Here is a 21,574-nt window from a genome sequence, read left to right as displayed (position 1 = left end):
AAACTTTAGGATTTCTTTGTGCTCAAGGCCACTAATGTGTCAATTTAGATATGACTTCTGCAAATTTGCTATGAATATATGGACCAAGAAATGTGTATTCTACCCATATGACCATCTAGCAGCTATTTTTCTGCCTTCAGTAGAATGGAGAGATGTAATCATTCACACAGAAACCTTTATAGAATGTACCCAAAGACCTTAAATGATAGCAACCTGACTATTAAAAATATTAACTTACTGAATTCTGAACTCTCTATGATGAGAAAAGCCATATTTCAAAATCATATGAGCCTTGACTTCCTAATAGCATTTCAAGGAGGTACCTGGGCTATAGTTCAAGCTGAACTCTGTGTTTTCAAATCAGATGGATTCTCTAATATAATAAATTTAATGACCCACATGAAAACTCTGATTTCTGCCTTACCTGAGCCACTTCCTAGTCTTGGTGATCTTCTAGGGAACTGGTTTGATTCCAGAAGCTCATGGCTCATATTTCTACTTATGAGTTAATTGATGTTACTAGCTGCATTACTGATATTTTGTCTGTTTTATAAGATTGTCATCTCTTGCATTACCAATGTGTAACCAGCCTTTGGCAAAGTCAATAATGGCTAGATGACTTGAGGTTATTAATCATAAGTGTGCATATACCCCACAAAGATATAGAATATATACCCCCCCACATAGAATAATTATAATCATGCAAATCTAGACTTGGGGCGAAGCAACAAGTGAAAACACTTACTGGATCATAACAGGCTAATAAGACAGGTGATCCAGAGAATTTAAAGTTATCAATAGTGCCTAATCCAAAAATTAGCATATTGAGTGGCCTGTCCCTAGAATTATTGCCTTATGTAGGAATGAGTCTTTCTACTGCCATGGGACAAGTTGGTTATAAAATGCCTCCCAAATCTTGGTCAAATTTATTAACAAGATGAGGCACCATGGACAAAGAATGTTGCCTACAGTTTTGATTGCCACCACCAAGCCATCATCCACTACATCCACTCCCAACAGTGCACCCTGAAGGAAATTCAAGATGAAGAAAAAGAGGGTCCTGCCCTAGATAATTAAGATGTATATCAAAGGAATAATTTCAACTAACCCAGATTTTTGAATCTTCTCATACATAGAAAAGTGCTAAAATCACTAGCTTGAGATGTCTGGTGTGTGTGTGTGTGTGTGTGTGTGTGTGCGTGTGTGTGTGTGTGATCAATATCTTTTGGTAACAGATTACATGGGTCTTTGACACAATGCATACCATTTAAAATTCATATATAGTTTAACAAATTAAATCCTGTTTTTTCCCTCTATCAGTTCGAGTCGAGACTGAGGAAAGGACCTTAGCCCCAAAGAATTGTTTAGTATCTTTTAGTCCATAAAATATATCAATTAAAAAAAATCTGGATATATATGACTTCATGTCATGAGACCTATCAAATATGTATGAATTTGTGATGCATTCGGTATAGTTACACTCACTTGAATGTTATGTTATGCCCATTTATCATATGAGGAAGCCAAGTTTACAAATTCCATAATAAAACTAAATCTGGATATTCTCATTTCAAATCCCATGTTTTTCCAACCACTTACGCTACATTTTAGTAATATCCATAAGACTGGCTGGAAGAAAGCATTAAAATGCTTTCTCAATTAATCAGAGAAATATAGAGAAAATAATTTTCCTCTAATATTTTATTTAATCTTCTAAACAGAAGGCTAGAGATCACCAAACCATTCCTAAATGTAAGATTCAAACAGAATTGGAAAAAAAAAGGTAGAGGAAATTTTAAATCCTTCCATATTTCACACTTAGATATTTTTTCTTCAAATAAAAGTCATGAACAGAAGATCTTTATGCTTTTCCTGTAATTTATTTTAACATCAAAACTAACTATTTTAGACTATCACAAAATTTCTCACATACATCTAGGCAGTAATATCTGCAATTTAGGTAAGTTGTTTTACTCAATTAAAATGGGGAATTTATTGCTAATGTGATAAATTTAAAAAATATCAAGAGAAAGTATTCTGGACAAATAAAATTTCTGGGCCTCTTTGTTAGATTCACAGCTATAGCAATGCCAGATACTAAAACTTGACATATTCAAAGGAAACTATTATAATATGTGGACATATAATTTTTTTAATTCTGTCATAATAGCACATATTTGATAGTATAATGGAATCTGTGTGGACAATAAAATTTTGGAAGGATTTGTATTCGCGGCTGCATTTTGAACACAAATACTGCAATATGCATCTGACCACTTATTAATGGGTAGAGTGAAATTATCTAGAAAACTATTATATAAAATAATCATAATCATAAAAAATGTGGTGCTTTTGTAAAGGAGAACTGATGCCCTTCAGTTGAAAATTAATGACACATCTTAAGACAAAATGATCTATGTCATACTTTACCTTAATGTCAGATTCTAATAGGTCAACTCAAACATAAATATATATCTTAATGGGCTTTTTCCATTCTATTGTTTTCCTATAGTTCTTTTCACTGTTCTCTTAAGAAGGCTTTCTTATCTCTCCTTGCTATTTTTTGGAACTATACATTCAGATGGGTATACCTTTCCTTTTCTCTTTTGCCTTTTGCATCTCTTCTTTTCTCAGCTATTTGTAAGCTCTCCTCAGACAGCTAGTTTGTCTTTTTGAATTTCTTTTTCTTGGGGATGGTTTTGATTACCACATACTGTACAATGTTATGAACCTCCATCTTTACTTCTTAAGGCATTGTGACTATCAGATGTAATCTCTTGAATCTGTCTCTTCCACTGTATAATCATAAAGGATTGGGTTAATAAATTAATCCTCTTAAGATCAAGGCAAATAGTCTGACTAGGCTTGATTTTGTATCTGTAAAATTATTTATTACTAGCAAAGTATAAATAATGATAAGAAATGATAAGATACACATTCTTGACTGTTTTGAGTTTTATTAGAAGATATTTTCTACTATCTGATGTTTTGAATGCTTATTCTTTATGGATTTATTACCATTTCCTTGAGATACTTTCTCTCTAAAGAGGTCAAGCTATATGTAATTGCTACACTAGATTAATATTTAGTTAATATAATATTGAAATGTTGTATAATAACTGTTTGGTTCCTAAACTCTTACTGCTTTGCAAAATCTAAACTATGTCTGGTAGAGACAATCTCTCTTTTTAAGCAAAACAAATTGCAAATGTTTGGTAGTTGTCATTTAGTCACTCCATCATGTTTAACTCTTGAGACCCAATGAACTGTAGCCTGTCAGACTACTTTTTCCATAGGATTTCCCAGGCACTTCAGCTGGAGCATATTGCCATTTCCATCTCCATGGGATCTTTCTGACCCAGGGATCAAGCTCACATCTCCTGCATTGCAAGTGGATTCTTTGCCAACTGAGCTACCAGGGAAGTCTGCCTCAAATGATTGATTGTTTTTATTATTTAATCAAAAAACTATAACTCAGAAGTAGATAAATATATACTTATGACAACGTAGTAACTGATTGAGATGTATCACACTAGTTATTTCTGGAAAAAAAAATGAATATCAATTTAGGCTCTGAAGTTCTTATCCTGAGTCTCCCAAGAGCTACAGAGCTCCACTGTAAACCCAAACAGTGGTAACTTTGTCACAGTCCTTACTTAATGGGCAAAATGCAAATATTTCTGTGCTATGTATACAGGACCAAACTGCAAACGGGTTAACTCTATTCATTTCAGTGAAGTAGCAACAGTTTTGTCATGGTTGGTTTTGTTGTTGTTGTTGTTGCTGTTCCTCAGTTAATGTTACTACTAATTCCCAGCAGAAAATGAATAATAATTGTTTTAAGCCAGATGGGAGGGAAACTGAGAAGTTGTACTAATTTTTCAATAAATTATATCCATTGAATACTTACTCAAAGCCAGGCAATCTTTTTAGCACTTCACATGTATAATCTTATTTTATACCTACAAATATGTTTACTGTACTATACCTATTTGACAGTTAAGGGAACTGTATTACAGAGATGCAAAGTCAACCTCCAATGTCAGACAGCTAATAAAGGATTTTAAGTTTTATATTGTGTGTCTATTACTTTCACTTTTAAACATACAGCATTATACAGGAAGAAGCTAGTTCATAAATATCTGGGCTGGAAGGTAGCACTCATCATTGTCAATAAAAATAACTAGTTATATAAAAAAGAAAGGGGACATTTTATTCAAACCAAAATTGAGGATCTCAGCTTTCTGAGATGTTCTTACTCTGGGAAGGAAGAGCATCTCAGAAAGCACATCACCATGAACTGTTCCATCTGTTAGAAGCCAAGGCAAAGTTATGTAATTTTTTTTTTTATATAGATGACTATATATTAAATGATGTGTTACTGACAGTTTACACAGTCCAGATGTGACAATCACTGTGGCCACTTATAGCACAAAGAAGGAATGATATATTTGAAGGAATTGTCTTGATGCTGGGAGAATGTTGTTTTTTATGGTTGAACAGGGTATTTCTGCCAATGGGGGAGCTTTGGTTGATGCATAATACAGATATACAGTGCACAGTAGGGAGCAGAGAGGAGTGCAAAGGGCAGAGAAAAAATTATGTCTATTTTTTCAATCTAACCATAAAATATGAGTTTTATTTCACAACATAAATGAGAAGCCTTGAAGAAGCCAGCTTCTGCTTTTCTGACAGTACCCAGAGAAGAGCCCTTGAAGTGGCCCAAATGCAGGCCGTCAATTGTGTGGTGATGAGAGATTTAATTGTAAGTAAAACTTGCCTAGTGATCAATTACATAGCCAATGCATTTCTTAGAGAATATACCCCCACTGTCTCTGGCAACTTTTCTCTCAATTTATGGTAAATGGAAAATCAATGAATCTGAGTTTATGAAATTCTTAGAGACTTACTTTAGTAGTCAATAATCTTGATAATATTGAATTGATGCAATATTCCCTGAACTAAGTTGTTCTGTGTGCCAAATATTAAGCAACAAATTATTTTACAGGATTTTGTCTTTAAGGAGACCGTAGCTTATTATGTTAAAGACTTCAAGCACTTCCTATTAGTTTTCACATATGTAAAGAAAAATTCCCTCCTTAATAAAATATTGCATATTAACAGTTATATGTCAACCATTTATTATATAAAATGTCTATATCATAATGGATTATGAGTTATAACTCCTATAAGTTATAACTCAATTCTTCAGATCAATATTTTAAATTGTGTAATAAATTTAAAAATATAATTTATTAATTTTTGCTGAGATTTTGAACAGAATTCTTACTTATTTTTTCTAAGGAAGTATGCTGCTTTTAGTCTTGGGTTTACTGGGGAAGAGTGTGTGAAACATTTGTCATGACGAAAAGATAAATATAATATTTTAAAAAAATAAGGAGAGATTCTTTAAAACTACACTGTACACAGAATAATTAAGCTGAATAAAAGTGTCACGTATAAAATTTTAATTAAAAAAATTCCTGTCAAATGCACTATCTGATGGAGACAAACCCTTACTATCAGTAAGTGTTATGACTTTTCATTTTCCTATACTTGCCATCTCTCCCCAAATTGGGCATCTAACTCATTTTTGATAGGGTCATCCCTATAGTTAGTAACTTGGTAAGGGTTTTTCTTATAGAATCCCAATTTAATGATCAATATCTCTTTGTATATTTTGAAATATTTCTTATAATGTAGTAAAACTTTGGCTTGTAGGTTTATAAAAATACCTTCTTGTTTTCATGTTAGTTTATTCACAGATTATTTGTATTTCCTTAGTTTTCTAGTAAAAATCATGAATTACAATTTGTAAAATATTGCATTCTTAAAACATAAATATTAACATCACTGTTCTGTCAGATTACCAACACTATATCTTGACTATTAATAACTAGTATTTACCTCACTTACATAGACACACACTTCTACTGTTGTCTTGCCTAAAATTGGCAATTTCCCAATTTGTATGGAAACACAAAAATTTCTGAACAGCCAAAACTATCTTGAAAAAGAAGAGTGGAGAGGGAGGAATCAACCTTCCTGACTTCGGACTGTACTAAAATCTGCAGTCATCAAAATAGAAAGCCTGGAGATAAATCCAAGCACCTATGGACACCTTATCTTTGACAAAGGAGGAAAAAGTATACAATGGAGAAAAGACAGTCTCTTCAACACGTGGTGCTGGGAAAACTGGTCCACTAAGTGTTAAAAAAAAAATTTAGAACAGTTTCTAACATCATACACAAAAGTAAACTTAAAATGGATTAAAGACAAAAATAAAAGGCCATAACTATAAAACTCTTAGAGGAAAGCATAGGCAGAACACTCTCTGACATAAGTCACAGCAAGATCCTTTATGACCCACCTCTCAGAGTAATGGAAGTAAAAATAAAAACCAACAAAGGGACCAAATTAAACTTAAAATCTTTTGCACAATGAAGAAAACTAAAAGTAAGATGAAAAGACAGCCCTTGGAATGGGAGAAAATACTAGCAAACAAAGCAACAGACCAAAAATTAATCTCCAAAATATACAAGCAGCTCACGCACCTCAAACCAGAAAAATGAAAAATCTGATTTAAAAAAAAAAATGTGGCCAGAAGACCTTAACAGACATTTCTCCAAAAAATGACATACAGATGGCTAACAACACATGAAAAGGTGCTCAACATCACTCATTATTAAGTAAGTAAAGTCTCTCAGCCGTGTCCGACTCTTTGTGACCCCATGGGCGGTAGCCTACGAGGCTGCTCCATCCATGGGATTTTTCCAGGCAAGAGTACTGGAGTGGGTTGCCATTTCCTTCTCCAGGGGATCTTCCCAACCCAGGGATTGAACCCAGGTCTCTCTCATTGAAAGCAGATGCTTTACCCTCTGAGCCACCAAGGAAGAGAAATGCAAATCACAACCACAATGAGCTATGATGTCACACTGGTCAGAATGGCCATAATCAAAAAGACTACAAAAAATAAATGTTGGAGAGAGTGTGGAGCAAGGGAACCCTCTTACACTGTTGGTGGAAATCCAAACTGATACAACCACCGTGGAGAACAATATAGAGGTTCCTTTAAAAACTAGGAATAAAACTAACATGTGACCCAGCAATCCCAGTACTGGGCATTTACACTGAGGTTCAGTTCAGTTCAGTTCAGTCCCTCAGTCGTGTCCAACTCTTTGCAACCCCATGAATCGCAGCATGCCGGCCTCCCTGTCCATCACAAACTCCTGGAGTTTACTCAAACTCATGCCCATCGAGTTAGTGATGCCAGCCAACCATCTCATCCTCTGTCATCCCCTTCGCCTCCTGCCCCCAATCCCTCCCAGCATCAGGGTCTTTTCCAGTGAGTCAACTCTTTGCATGAGGTGGCCAAAGTATTGGAGTTTCAGCTTCAGCATCAGTCCTTCCAATGAACACCGGAACTGATCTCCTTTAGGATGAACTGGTTGGATCTCCTTGCTGTCCAAGGGACTCTCAAGAGTCTTCTCCAACACCACAGTTCAAAAGCATCAATTTTTCAGTGCTCAGCTTTCTTCACAGTCCAACTCTCACATCCATACATGACCACTGGAAAACCATAGCTTTGACCAGATGGACCTTGGTTGGCAAAGTAATGTCTCTGCTTTTTAATATGCTATCTAGGTTGGTCATAACTTTCCTTCCAAGGAGTAAGCATCTTTTAATTTCATGGCTGAAGTCACCATCTGCAGTGATTTTGGAGCCCCCAAAAATAAAGTCTGACAATGTTTCTACTGTCTCCCCATCTATTTCCCATGAGGTGATGGGACCAGATGCCATGATCTTCATCTTCTGAATGTTAAGCTTTAAGCCAACTTTTTCACTCTCCTCTTTCACTTTCATCAAGAGGCTTTTCAGTTCCTCTTCACTCTCTGCCATAAGGGTGGTGTCATCTGCATATCTGAGGTTATTGATATTTCTCCTGGCAATCTTGATTCCAGCTTGTGTTTCTTACAGCCCAGGGTTTCTCATGATGTACTCTGCATAGAAGTTAAATAAGCAGGGTGACAATATACAGCCTTGATGTATTCCTTTTCCTGTTTGGAACCAGTTTGTTGTCCCATGCCCAGTTCTAACTGTTGCTTCCTGAACTTCATACAGATTTCTCAAGAGGCAGGTCAGGTGGTCTGGTATTCCCTTCTCTTTCAGAATTTTCCACACAGTTGAAGGCTTTGGTGTAGTCAATAAAGCAGAAATAGATGTTTTTCTGGAACTCTCTTGCTTTTTTGATGATCCAACAGATATTGGCAATTTGATCTCTGGCTCCACTACCTTTTCTAAAACCAGCTTGAACATCTGGAAGTTCTCAGTTCATATATTGCTGAAGCCTGGCTTGGAGAATTTTGAGCATTACTTTACTAGCGTGTGAGATGAGTGCAATTGTGTGGTAGTTTGAGCATTCCGTAACTGAAAAAGTCATGTACCCCAATGTTCATTGTGAAGGGTTGTGATTGCAAGCCATGTGCTGTGCTGGGATGCATGGTCTCTGGAGGAGAAGTATTCAATCTGTTGCCAGAGACAAGGCTTGACCATTCATAGCTTTTGTGTAGCAAAGTTTTATTAAAGTATAACAGGGATAGGGAGAACTTCTGACATAGACATCAGAAGGGGACAAAAAGAGTGCCCCCTTGCTAGTTTTTAGCAAGGTATTATATGTCTGTTAGTGAGCTCCTAATCAGATAAAAGAGACAACTCAAGGCTGAGGGAGTTCCACCAGGCCCCTCTCCCAAAATATGCATTTTTGAGATAGAATGGCACAAGGTGTGTCATCTCCAGCCATAAAACACCTGGCATGAATACTGGCTTGTTGTGCCGTTATCAGCCCAAGGTTTGAGAAAAAAAAGTTAGTCTTAGATGGAACCAATTCGAAAAAAGGCAGATTGCCAAGCAAATGCATAATTTAATTAACACAGCTTAAGAAAAACATTTCCATAAGAAAAATGCATTAGTTACCCAAGGTTTGCAAAAAGGTAAGTTCAGGTGGAACCAGGAGTCATCAAAAGAGAAGGGAAAAAAGTCTGCCACTTGCAGCTTCTTCTCTCCTATCACTTGGGGACCTCTGGCCTCCCTACCGAAGTTATTAACACTCACAATTGCAGCAGTATTTATAATAGCTAGGACATGGAGGCAACCTAGATGTCAATTGCCAGAAGAATGGATAAGGAAATTGTCATGCATATACAAAGTGGAATATTATCCAGCTGTTAAAAATTAATGCATTTGAGTCCATCCTAATGAGTTGAATAAACCTAGAGCCTATTATCCAGAGTGAAGTACATCAGAAAGAGAAAGACACATACTGTTTTAAAGCATATATATGGAATCTAGAAAGATGATACTGATGATCCTACATTCAGAGCAGCAAAGGTGACACAGACATAGAGAATAGATTTTTGGACTCGGTGGGAGGAGAGGGTGGGGTGGTTTGAGAGAGTAGCATTGAACATACACGTTACCATATGTAAAAGAGATAGCCAGTGCAAGTTTGATATATGATACAACGCACCCAAAACCAGTATTCTGTGACAACCTGGAGGAACAGGATGGGGAGGGAGGTGGGAGTGGGGGTTCAGGATAGAGGGAGCACATGAGAATCCATGGCTGATTCATATCGATATATGGCAAAAATCATCACAATATTGTAAATTAATTTTCCTCAATTAAAATAAATAAATAAATAAATAAATGGTACATTGTGAAGTGCTAGAAATTCAGTTTTAGCTATAACAATACTCAGTACAACTTATGCACTGGAAGAATACAATATTCAATCTTTCAACCATTCTCTATAACAAATTTTTTCTAAACTGATACCTGCAGAATTATGAAGTTTTTTTGCATCAAGCTTTTGCCTATGCAATTAATGATATATTTTTAATTGTATGACAACAAAATTTGGAATTATGTCAATTCATTTTATTGATAACTCTTTTGGGGGGGTGATGGGGAGACAGTGGAAAGAGTGTCAGATTTTAATTTTTTGGGCTCCAAAATCACTGCAGATGGTGACTGCGGCCATGAAATTAAAAGATGCTAACTCCTTGGAAGGAAAGTTATGACCAACCTAGATAGCATATTAAAAAGCAGAGACATTACTTTGCCAACTAAGGTCCATCTGGTCAAGGCTATGGTTTTTCCAGTGGTCATGTATGGATGTGACAGTTGGACTGTGAAGAAAGCTGAGTACTGAAAAATTGATGCTTTTGAACTGTGGTGTTGGAGAAGACTCTTGAGAGTCCCTTGGACAGCAAGGAGATCCAACCAGTCCATCCTAAAGAAGATCAGTCCTGGGTGTTCATTGGAAGGACTGATTCTGAAGCTGAAACCCAAATACTTTGGCCACCTCATGCGAAGAGTTGACTCATTGGAAAAGACCCTGATGCTGGGAAGGATTGGGGACAGGAGTAGAAGGGGACGACAGAGGATGAGATGGCTGGATGGCATCATCGACTCAATGGGCATGAGTTTGAGTAAACTCCAGGAGTTTGTGATGGACAGGGAGGCCTGGCGTGCTGCGATTCATGGGGTCGCAAAGAGTCGGACACGACTGAGTGACTGAACTGAATTGAACTGAACTTGGGGGGTGTGATAGCTTCGAGAAAATGGACACATTTCTTGAATGACAAAAAACATCAAAGCCTACTTAAGGAAAATATATAATCTGAAGAGCTTATATCTGTTAAGGAAGCTGAATTAAAAATCTTCCCCAAAAGAGGCATCAGGCCAAGACAGTGTCAACTTTACCAAGCATTTAAAGAAGAAAAGATATCAACTCTCAAGAAACTATTCCATAAAATAAAAGCGGAAATAGCATATCTTAACTTTTTCTATGAGGCAAGAATTACCCTAGTACTAAAAGCAGTTAAAGTGAAAGTCACTCAGTCGTGTCTGACCCTTTGCGACCCAATGGAGTCCATGGAATTCTCCAGGTCAGAATACTGGAGTGGGTAGCCTTTCCTTTCTTCAGTGGATCTTCCCAACCCAGGGATCAAACCCAGGGTCCCATATTGCAGGAGGATTCTTTACCAAATTAGCCACGAGGGGAGGCCAAGAATACTGGAGTAGGTAGCCTATCCCTTCTCCAGCATATCTTCTGAACCCAGGAATCAAATCGGGGTTTCCTGCATTGTAGGGGGACTCTTTACTAGCTGAACCAGGAACCTGGGAAACCAGTTAAAGACATTTAAAAAAAAAAAGAAAAAAGAAAAACTATAAAACAATACCTCTCATGAACATAAAGATAAGAATTCTCGCAAAATATTAAGTTGAATACAAAATGTATAAGAAAGTATGCATCATGACCATAGATTAACACATATATCCTGTTAGAGTTTAATATAAATGTAAATGCTTACATATAGAAATAATTATAGATATTTAGGTTATGGTACATGCTTATATACCCTTAATCTGTCAGTTAAGAGGAGCAATAACCAATGAGACACAATTAGTAATTACCTTAGCCAGTGATGTCTTAGTTTCTAATATATTTTTTCAATAGAAATAACTAGAACTCCTCGGAAAATGACTAGGATACAGCCAAGAAATATACAAGATGAATCTAGATCCTCTTACAGTGCTAGAAAGTAAATGAATCCCTCAATAATAAACAACAACAAATAGCAACAAGAACAACAGAACCATATTCATGTGAGTATGATACAGAAGGTGACTGGAAAAATTCTTGATGCCTAATGTTTGAACAATCTGAGCAACCAAAAATTAACTACCACTGAATCATAATTTCAAGTATAAAGCAAATATTTCTTAGCCCACACTGATACAAACTATTGATTGAATAAATAATTGGAGAAGAGTGTTAAACTCTCATACAGAAAATTTTCAAATCATTTATGTGAGCATAAGAAACCTTACCTCCTCATTTTCTAAATATGGTGCACATATGGAGTCCTTCCTAATTGCACTTTTGAAAGGTGGAGATATTCTTAGAGTGGCAAAACCTGGTTAATACTACTAACTCAACCAGGTCATCGAGATCAACAAGAATAGTGATAAATTATGCAGACAGTACATATCTTTGACATCATGTGACAAAAATGGCATTTTAGCACTCACTTTTTTTTTTTTTGGTAGAAGAATATATAGCAGTAGTCTATTGATAAGAAATTTGTCAGCAAATTCCAATAGAGGGGCAATCTACATAAATACACCATCAATACTCAAAATTTTCAAGATTAACAAAAATAAGAAAAAAATATTAATTCACCCAAGAGAATACTAAGAATGCATAATACTTTTCAGTTGTTTTACGGAATCTCCACACTGTTCTCCATAGTGGCTGTACTAGTCTGCATTCCCACCAACAGTGTAAGAGGGTTCCCTTTTCTCTGCACCCTCTCCAGCATTTATTGTTTGCAGACTTTTTGATGGCAGCCATTCTGACTGGCATGAGATAGTACCTCATTGTGGTTTTGATTTGCATTTCTCTGATAATAAGTGATGTTGAGCATCTTTTCATGTGTTTGTTAGCTATCTGTATTTCTTCTTTGGAGAAGTGTCTGTTGAGTTCTTTGGCCCATTTTTTGATTAGGTGGCTTATTTTTCTGCATTTGAGCTGCAGGAGTGGGAGAAGGTGAGGGTAGGACGATTTGAGAGAATAGCATTGAAACATGTATGTTATCATATGTGAAACAGATCACCATTCCAGGGTTGATGCATGAGACAGGGTGTTCAGGGCCGGTGCACTGGGGTGACCCTGAGGGATGGGACAGGGAGAGAGGTGGAAAAGAGGGTCAGGATGGGGAACAAATGTATACCCATAGCTGACTCATGCGAATGTATGGCAAAAACCACCACAATATTGTAAAGTAATTAGCCTCCAATTAAAATAAATTGAAGGGAAGAAAATATATATATTCTATCTTGGACAGAGTTCACTAATGTTAAAGAAATATCATTAGGGGAAAGGGAGTAAAAAGTGATAAGAAAGAAAAGGCTATGAAACCACAATGAGGTACCATTGCACACCAGTCAGGATGGCTGCTATCCAAAACTCTACAAGTAATAAATTCTGGAGAGGGTGTGGAGAAAAGGGAACCCTCTTACACTGTTGCTGGGAATGCAAACTAGTACAGCCACTATGGAGAACACTGTGGAGATTCCTTAAAAAACTGGAAATAGAACTGTCATATGACTCAGCAATCCCACTCCTGGGCATACACACCGAGGAAACCAGATCTGAAAGAGACACGTGCACCCCAATGTTCATCACAGCACTGTTTATAATTGCCAGGACATGGAAGCAACCTAGATGCCCATCAGCAGATGAATGGATAAGGAAGCTATAGTACATATACACGATGGAATATTACTCAGCCATTAAAAAGAATTCATTTGAATCAGTTCTAATGAGATGGATGAAACTGGAGCCCATTATACAGAGTGAAGTAAGCCAGGAAGATAAAGACCAATATAGTATACTAATGCATATATATGGAATTTAAAAAGATGGTAACCCTAACCCTATATGCAAAACAGAAAAAGAGACGCAGATGTACAGAACAGACTTTGGGACTCTGTGGGAGAAGGTGAGGGTGGGATGTTTAGAGAGAACAGCACTGAAACAAGTATACTATCAAGGGTGAGACAGACCACCAGCCCAGGTTGGATGCATGAGACAAGTGCTCAGGGCTGGTGCACTGGGAAGACCCAGAGGGATGGGATGGAGAGGGAGGCGGGAGGGGGGATCGGGATGGGGAACACAGGTAAATCTATGGCTGATTCATGTCAATGTATGGCAAAAATCACTACAATATTGTAAAGTAAATAGCCTCCAACTAATAAAAATAAATGAAAAAGAAAAAAAAAAAAAAGAAAAGGCTAGAATCTCTCCATATGAAAAGAGAGTTCATTTTTGGGCAAAAACCCATGTGTGTATCAATAAAGATCTCAGACAATATGGATTCAACTAAGGGGCAATATTTCTTGAAGGTTTTCATTTAAAAAAAAAAAATCTTCTATTCAGTATCATAAAAGCATTCTCTCTCTTTCAAAAACAAACAGCATATGCCATTACATTTTCTTCAATTTGGAAGAAGAAATAATATTCCAGTGATGTTTTAAAATAGCAATAATTCATTAAATATAACTAATACAAGCTTTTGATATTTGTCTTCTCCTACCACCTATGGTCAAATTGCTACCATTTGGTGATTCATAGAGAAAACTTGGGAACTTCAGAAAAACTGCTACCAATGTTTCATCGACTATGCAAAAGCCTTTGACTCTGTGGATCATAATAAGTTGTGAAAAGCTCTTAAAGGGATGGGAATACCAGAGCATCTTACCTGTCTCCTGAGATACCTATATGCAGGTCAAGAAACAACAGTTAGAACTCTGTATGGAACAGCTGATTGGCTCAAGATTGAAAAGGAATATGACAGGGCTGGCTGCTGTAACCCTATTTGTTCATTCTATATGCTGAGCACATCATGAGAAATGCCAGGCTGGCTGAGTTACAAGATGGAATTAAGATAAGTGGGAGAAATATTGACAACATCAGATACACAGATGATACAATTCTAATGGCAGAAAGTGAAGAAGAACTAAGGAACCTCTTGATAAGAGTGAAGGAAGAGAGTGAAAAAGCTGGCTTAAAGCTAATTATTAAAAAGAGAAAAGAAAAAAACAACTAAGATCATGGTATCTGGCCTCATTACTTCATAGCAAATAAAGGGGGGAAAGGTGGAAGTAGTGACAGATTTCCTCTTCTTGGGCTCTAAAACCACTACAGATGGTGACTGCAGCAATGAATTCAGAAGATATTTGCTTCTTGTCAGGAAACCTATGACAAACATAGACAGTGTGTTGAAAAGCAGAGACATTACTCTGCAGCAAAATTCCATATAGTCAAGGCTATGGTCTTCCTCGTGGTCACACAGGGTTGTGAGAGCTGGACTATAGAGAAGGCAAAGCACAAAAGAATTGATGCTTTCAAACTGTGGTGCTGGAGAAGACTCTTGAGAGTCCCTTGGACAGCAAGATTCAACCAGTCAATCTTAAGGGACATCAACTCTGTATACTCATTGGAAGGACTGATGCTGACCTGAAATTCCAGAATTGTGGTCATCTGATGCAAATGGCTGACATATTGGAAAAATCCCTGATGCTGGGAAAGATTGAGGGCAGAAGAGGGTGTTAGAGGGTGTGATAACTGGATGGCATCACCGATGCAATGGACATGAACTCGGGCAAACTTTGGAAGACAGTAAGGGACAGAGAGTTCTGGAGTGCTACAGTCCATGGGGTCACAGAGTTTGACATTACTGTGTGAGTGAACAATGACCACCACCAATTGTAAAAGAATCCCTAGATTAAAAAACAAAATACAACCAAAAGCCTAATTAAAATTGTGAGCACGTTATTTTTTCAAGATTGGTAAATAATTACTTTAAAGAGGACTTACACTTCCGATTTAGTGCCCAATTATTGACTGCAAACAAAAAAGCAAATCATAATCTTTTAAAATACTAGAAATCAAAAAGCTTAATTCAACATTCTTTAATCTCAAAATATTCATGCTTATCAGTACAAAATGATTATTTTGTTGAGTATGCTTCCATTTTTCTTACAAGTTATATATTTAAGACATAAGTACATGACCTCATGTACTCACATATAAATGTATGAGTGATCTGATATTCACTGTAGAAACTAGAATGGTTTAAGCACTTTATATTTATACAGAAGGAAGTTTAATATGCCTTAGGCAATGTATAAAAATACCAGAATTTACATACAAGTTAATTTAAAACTATATATCAATTTTAATATTATCAAAGCAAAATGAAACTAAGATAGTAAGCTGTACTATTTACAATGAAATAGCAATGGAAAAAGTTGATTTTATATTTCAAAACAAATATCTATTTTGTAGTTTTATTTTATGTATTATAATAATTTAGTGATTTATCATATAGCATCTCTCCCTCATCTTTTTGGTGAATCATTTTTTTAATAACTTTAACTCTTTATATATAAAACAGTAGATTTCTTTTCTTATTTAAAAGTTTTGGTAATGGTGAATATTTATAAATCATATTAATGTATTTTTATAAGTAGATAACTTTAATAAGGGAGAAGCCAATGGCACCCCACTCCAGTACTCTTGCCTGGAAAATCCCATGGATGGAGGAGCCTTGTAGGCTGCAGTCCATGGGGTCTCTAAGAGTCAGACATGACTGAGAGACTTCACTTTCACTTTTTACTTTCATGCGTTGTAGAAGGAAATGGCAACCCACTTCAGTGTTCCTGCCTGGAAAATCCCAGGGATGAGGGAGCCTGGGGGGCTGCCATCTCTGGGGTCGCACAGAGTCAGACATGACTGATGCGACGCAGCAGCAGCAGCAGCAATTTTAATAAAATCATTTATGTGATATTTCCTAAATTTAAGTGAAAATATAAAAATAAATGTCAATTATTATCCATAACTTCCTGGAGTTAAAGAAATGCTCTTTTCCTTATGATGAGAAATTTTTGTAACTAGTTTCCTAACAATATTCAAATATACTCACATCAGCGTTCACTATAATCACCATGTTGTACATTACATGTTTACAGAAGTTATTGTCTTAATAATTTCATATATGTATGCCAACTCATTATGCAAGACATCTCATAGAATACTTCATGCCAATTATATCTCCATAAAACTCAAAGAAAAAATGGCTATTTTGAATAAGTCAAATATAAAGAAAAAAAACTTTTATGGACACATGTTTTATATAACTTGGAGTAAATAACTAGGAGTGAAATTGCTGCATTGTGTAACATTAACTGTTAAATATAAGAAACTGTTGAACTGTCTTATAAAATAGTTGTACAGTCTTTATTCTGAAAGTACCAGTTGCACTACATTTATTCTAATACTTGGGTTTTTCAGTTGCTAAAAGTTTTATTTATTCTACTCAAGGTTTTATATAGTTTACCCAATTTTCTATGTGTTTAAGTGGGCAGGAATTTGGGGAAAGCAGTAAACCCAGCAAATCCCCATTACTCAGTTATAGACAAAAGCAGAAGTCTTTTATTTTCACTTGCTAAATGATGCATTAGTATTATTTAATAAAACATTAACTTAAAATAGCAATTTAAATAAGCTACTAGGTATAAAATTTTACAAACACATGTTGTACAATATGGGGAATATAGAAAATATTTTATAATGACTAAATGAAATATAATCTTTAAATTTGCAAATCATTGGTATTTGTGCAAGAGAAGCATTGACTTGAAAAAGAAGATGGTGGGATAGAAGATAGAAGAGGTGGATTTGAGTTCACTTTCTTTCACAAAAACACCAACTCATGACTAATTTGAACATCCATTGACAAATAAAGATTGGAACTTACCAAAAAACCCATTCTACACCAAAACACAAAGAAAAAGCCAAAAAATATGGTAGAAGGGGTTTTCACAATATAACCAAATCCTATACCTGCCAAGCAGGCAACCCACAAACTGAAAAACAAACAAACAAACCAAAAATTCTAGAGGTTCTCCCACAGGATGGACAACTCTGAACCCTGAATCAGGCATCAGTAAAAGGATCCCCACCACCCCCCACCCCCCCACCAATCCCAGATCATTTGGTTTTGAAGGCCAGCAGGATTTGAATGCAGGAGCTCCACAAGACATGGGAAAACAGAGACTCCATTCTTGGAGGATACGCACAAGTTTTCAACCACACTGGGACAAAGATCAGAGCAGTAAATTCATAGGACACTTGTACAAACATACCTGTGGGCCTGGGAACATCACCTGGGGAGGCATAGGACATCTTTGGCTCAATGCAGAAGCCAAGACCCTGGTGGTGGAGGCCCTAGGGGTCTTCATTGGTTTGATATTTCATGGAGATAATCATTTTGGCATTGAGACCTGGTCTCATCCAACATCCTACAGACTCCAGTGTTGGGATGACTCAGACCAAACTACAGAATGGAAACACAGCCCCACCCATCAGTTCAGTTCAGTCTATCAGTCGTGTCTGACTCTTTGCGACCCCATGAATCACAGCACGCCAGGCCTCCCTGTCCATCACAAACTCCTGGAGTTTACTCAAACTCATGTCCGTTGAGTTGGTGATGCCATCCAGCCATCTCATCCTCTGTCGTCCCCTTCTCCTCCTGCCCCAAATCCCTCCCAGCATCACGGTCTTTTCCAATGAGTCAACTCTTCGCATGAGGTGGCCAAAGTATTGGAGTTTCAGCTTCAGCATCAGTCCTTCCAATGAACACCCAGGACTGATCTCCTTTAGGATGGACTGGTTGGATCTCCTTGCAGTCCAAGGGACTCTCAAGAGTCTTCCCCAACACCACAGTTCAAAAGCATCAATTTTTCAGCACTCAGCTTTCTTCACAGTCCAACTCTCACATCCATACATGACCACTGGAAAAACCATAGCCTTGACCAGATGGACCTTAGTTGGCAAAGTAATGTCTCTGCTTTTTAATATGCTATCTAGGTTGGTCACAACTTCCCTTCCAAGAGTAAGCGTCTTTTAATTTCATGGCTGCAGTCACCATCTGCAGTGATTTTGGAGCCCCCAAAAATAAGGTCTGACGCTATTTCCACTGTGTCCTCACCTATTTCCCATGAGGTGATGGGACCAGATGCCATGATCTTAGTGTTCTGAATGTTAAGCTTTAAGCCATTTTTTTCACTCCTCTTTCACTTTCATCAAGAGACTTTTAGTTCCTCTTCACTTTCTGCCATAAGGGTGGTGTCATCTGCATATCTGAGGTTATTGATATTTCTCCTGGCAATCTTGATTCCATCTTGTGCTTCTTCCAGCCCAGCATTTCTCATGATGTACTCTGCACAGAAGTTAAATAAGCAGGGTGACAATATATAGCCTTGACGTACTCCTTTTCCTATTTGGAACCAGTCTGTTGTTCCATGCCCAGTTCTAACTGTTGCTTCCTGACCTGCATACAGGTTTCTCAAGAGGCAGGTCAGGTGGCCTGGTATTCCCATCTCCTTCAGAATTTTCCACAGTTTATTGTGATCCAAACAGTCGGAGGGTTTGGCGTAGTCAATAAAGCAGAAATAGATGTTTGTTTTTTTTTTTTTTTTTCTGGAACTCTCTTGCTTTTTCAATGATCCAGTGGATATTGGCAATGTGATCTCTGGTTCCTCTGCCTTTTCTAAAACCAGCTTGAACATCTGGAAGTTATCAGTTCATGTATTGCTGAAAAAAGACCTACAAGACCTTTTAGAACTAACACCCAAAAAAAAAAAAAAATGTCCTTTTCATTATAAGGGACTGGAATGCAAAAGTAGGAAGTCAAGAAACACCTGGAGTAACAGGCAAATTTGACCTTTGAATAGGGAATAAAGCAGGGCAAAGGCTAATAGAGTTTTGCTAAGTTAATACACTGGTCATAGCAAACATCCTCTTCCAACAACACACAAGAAAACTCTACACATGGACATCACCAGATGGTCAATACATCACTTGACATACTCCTGCCCACCAGAGAGATAAGACCAAGCTCAACCAAGCAGTGAGCAAGCACTAGTCCCTCAAAGTACAGAGCCTGAGCAAGCCCCCAGAATAACCTCAACCTCAGGTGGCAGAAACCAGAAGCAAGAAGTCTTACAGCCTGTAGAAAGGAGACCACAAACAGAAAATAAGACAAAATTAAATTGCATAAAAAATATGTTCCAGATAATGTAATAAGATAAGACCTCAGAAGAACAACTAAATGATGTGGAGATAGGCAATATGCATGAAAAATAATGCTGAATATTTATAATAAAGATGATCCAAGATCGAAGAAAAAGAATGGAGACACAGACTGAGAATATAAAAGAAATATTTAGTGAAAAATAAAGGAACTGAAAAACAAGCACAAAGATTAACAATACAATAACTGAAATAAAAAATACACAAGGAAGAATCAGCAGCAGATAATATCAGGCAGAAAAAAAAAAAATGAATAAGTAAGCCAGAAGAAAGATAAGTGGAAATCACTGCCATGGAATAGAATAAAACAAAAATAATGAAAAGAAATGAAGACAGTCTTGGAGACCTCTGACACAATATTAAACTCACCAACATTCATATTATAAAGGTTTAAGAAGATTAAGTGAGAAACAGAGGATCTAAGAAAATATTTGGAGAAATAATAGCTGAAAATTTCCTAATATGGAAAAAGAAATTCTCACTTAGTTCCAAGAAGTTTAGAGTCCCATATATGATAAACACAAGAAGAAACACACCAAGACATACATTAATCAAACTGAGATGGGAAAACAGTGGAAACAGTGGCTGACTTTATTTTTCTGGGCTCCAAAATCACTGCAGATGATGATTGCAGCCATGAAATTAAAAGACGCTTACTCCTTGAAAGGAAAATTATGACCAACCTAGACAGCATATTAAAAAAAAGAGACATTACTTTGCCAACAAAGGCCCGTCTAGTCAAGGCTATGGTTTTTCCAGTGGTCATGTATGGATGTGAAATTTGGACTCTAAAGAAAGCTAAGCGCCAAAAAATTAATGCTTTTGAACTGTGGTGTTGGAGAAGACTCTTGAGAGTTCCTTGGACTGCAAGGAGACCCAACCAGTCCATCCTAAAGGAGTACTGGGCGTTCATTGGAGAGACTGATTTTTAAGCTGAAACTCCAATACTTTGGCCACCTGATGCAAAGAGCTGACTCATTTGAAAAGACCCTGATTCTGGGAAAGATTGAGGGCAGGAGAAGGGGATGGCAGAGGGTTAGATGGTTGGATGGCATCATCGACTCGATGGATATAGGTTTGGGTGAACTCCGGGAGTTGGTGATGGACAGGGAGGCCTGGCGTGAGGCAGTTCATGGGGTCTCAAAGAGTCGGACACAAATGAGCGACTGAACTGAACTGAACTGAATTGAAAGACAAATAAAAAATATTAAAACAACAAGGAAAATGCAGCAAACAATATACAAGGGAATCCAAATAAAATTATCAGTAAGTTTTCAACAGAAACTCTGCAGGGAAGAAAAGAGTGCCATGATATAAATAAAGTAATGAAAAAGAAAACCCTGCAGCCAAAAGTGCTCTACCCAACAAGGCACTAGTTCAGATTCAACATACATATCAAAAGTTTTACAGAAAAGCAAAAGCTAAGATAATTCAGCACTATCAAACCACTTTTGCAACAAATGCCAAAGGAGCTTCTCTAGGCAAAAAAAAAAAAAAAAAAAAAAATTGCAATAAGAAACAAGAATGCTATGAATGGGAAAGCTCACCAGTAAAAGCAAAGATAAAGATAGAAAATCACACACACACACACACACTCACACACACACACACGCACACACACACGCACACACACACACACATAAAAACAAGTATCCTTGATAGGAAAAGATAGATGGTGCCAAGTCGTGTCTGACTCTTGCAACCCCATGAACTATAACCCACCAGACTCCTCTGTCTATGGGATTCTCCAGGCAAGAATACCAGAATGGGTGGCCATTTCCTTCTCTAGGCGAACTTCCCTACCCAAGAATTGAACCCAGGTCTCCTGCATTGCATATGCTTTAATGACTG

This window comes from Odocoileus virginianus, chromosome 8, assembly GCF_023699985.2.
Source record: "Odocoileus virginianus isolate 20LAN1187 ecotype Illinois chromosome 8, Ovbor_1.2, whole genome shotgun sequence".
In the NCBI taxonomy this organism is placed as follows: Eukaryota; Metazoa; Chordata; class Mammalia; order Artiodactyla; family Cervidae; genus Odocoileus; species Odocoileus virginianus.
The sequence above is the reverse complement of the archived record's forward strand: the minus strand, read 5'-3'. Positions refer to the sequence as shown.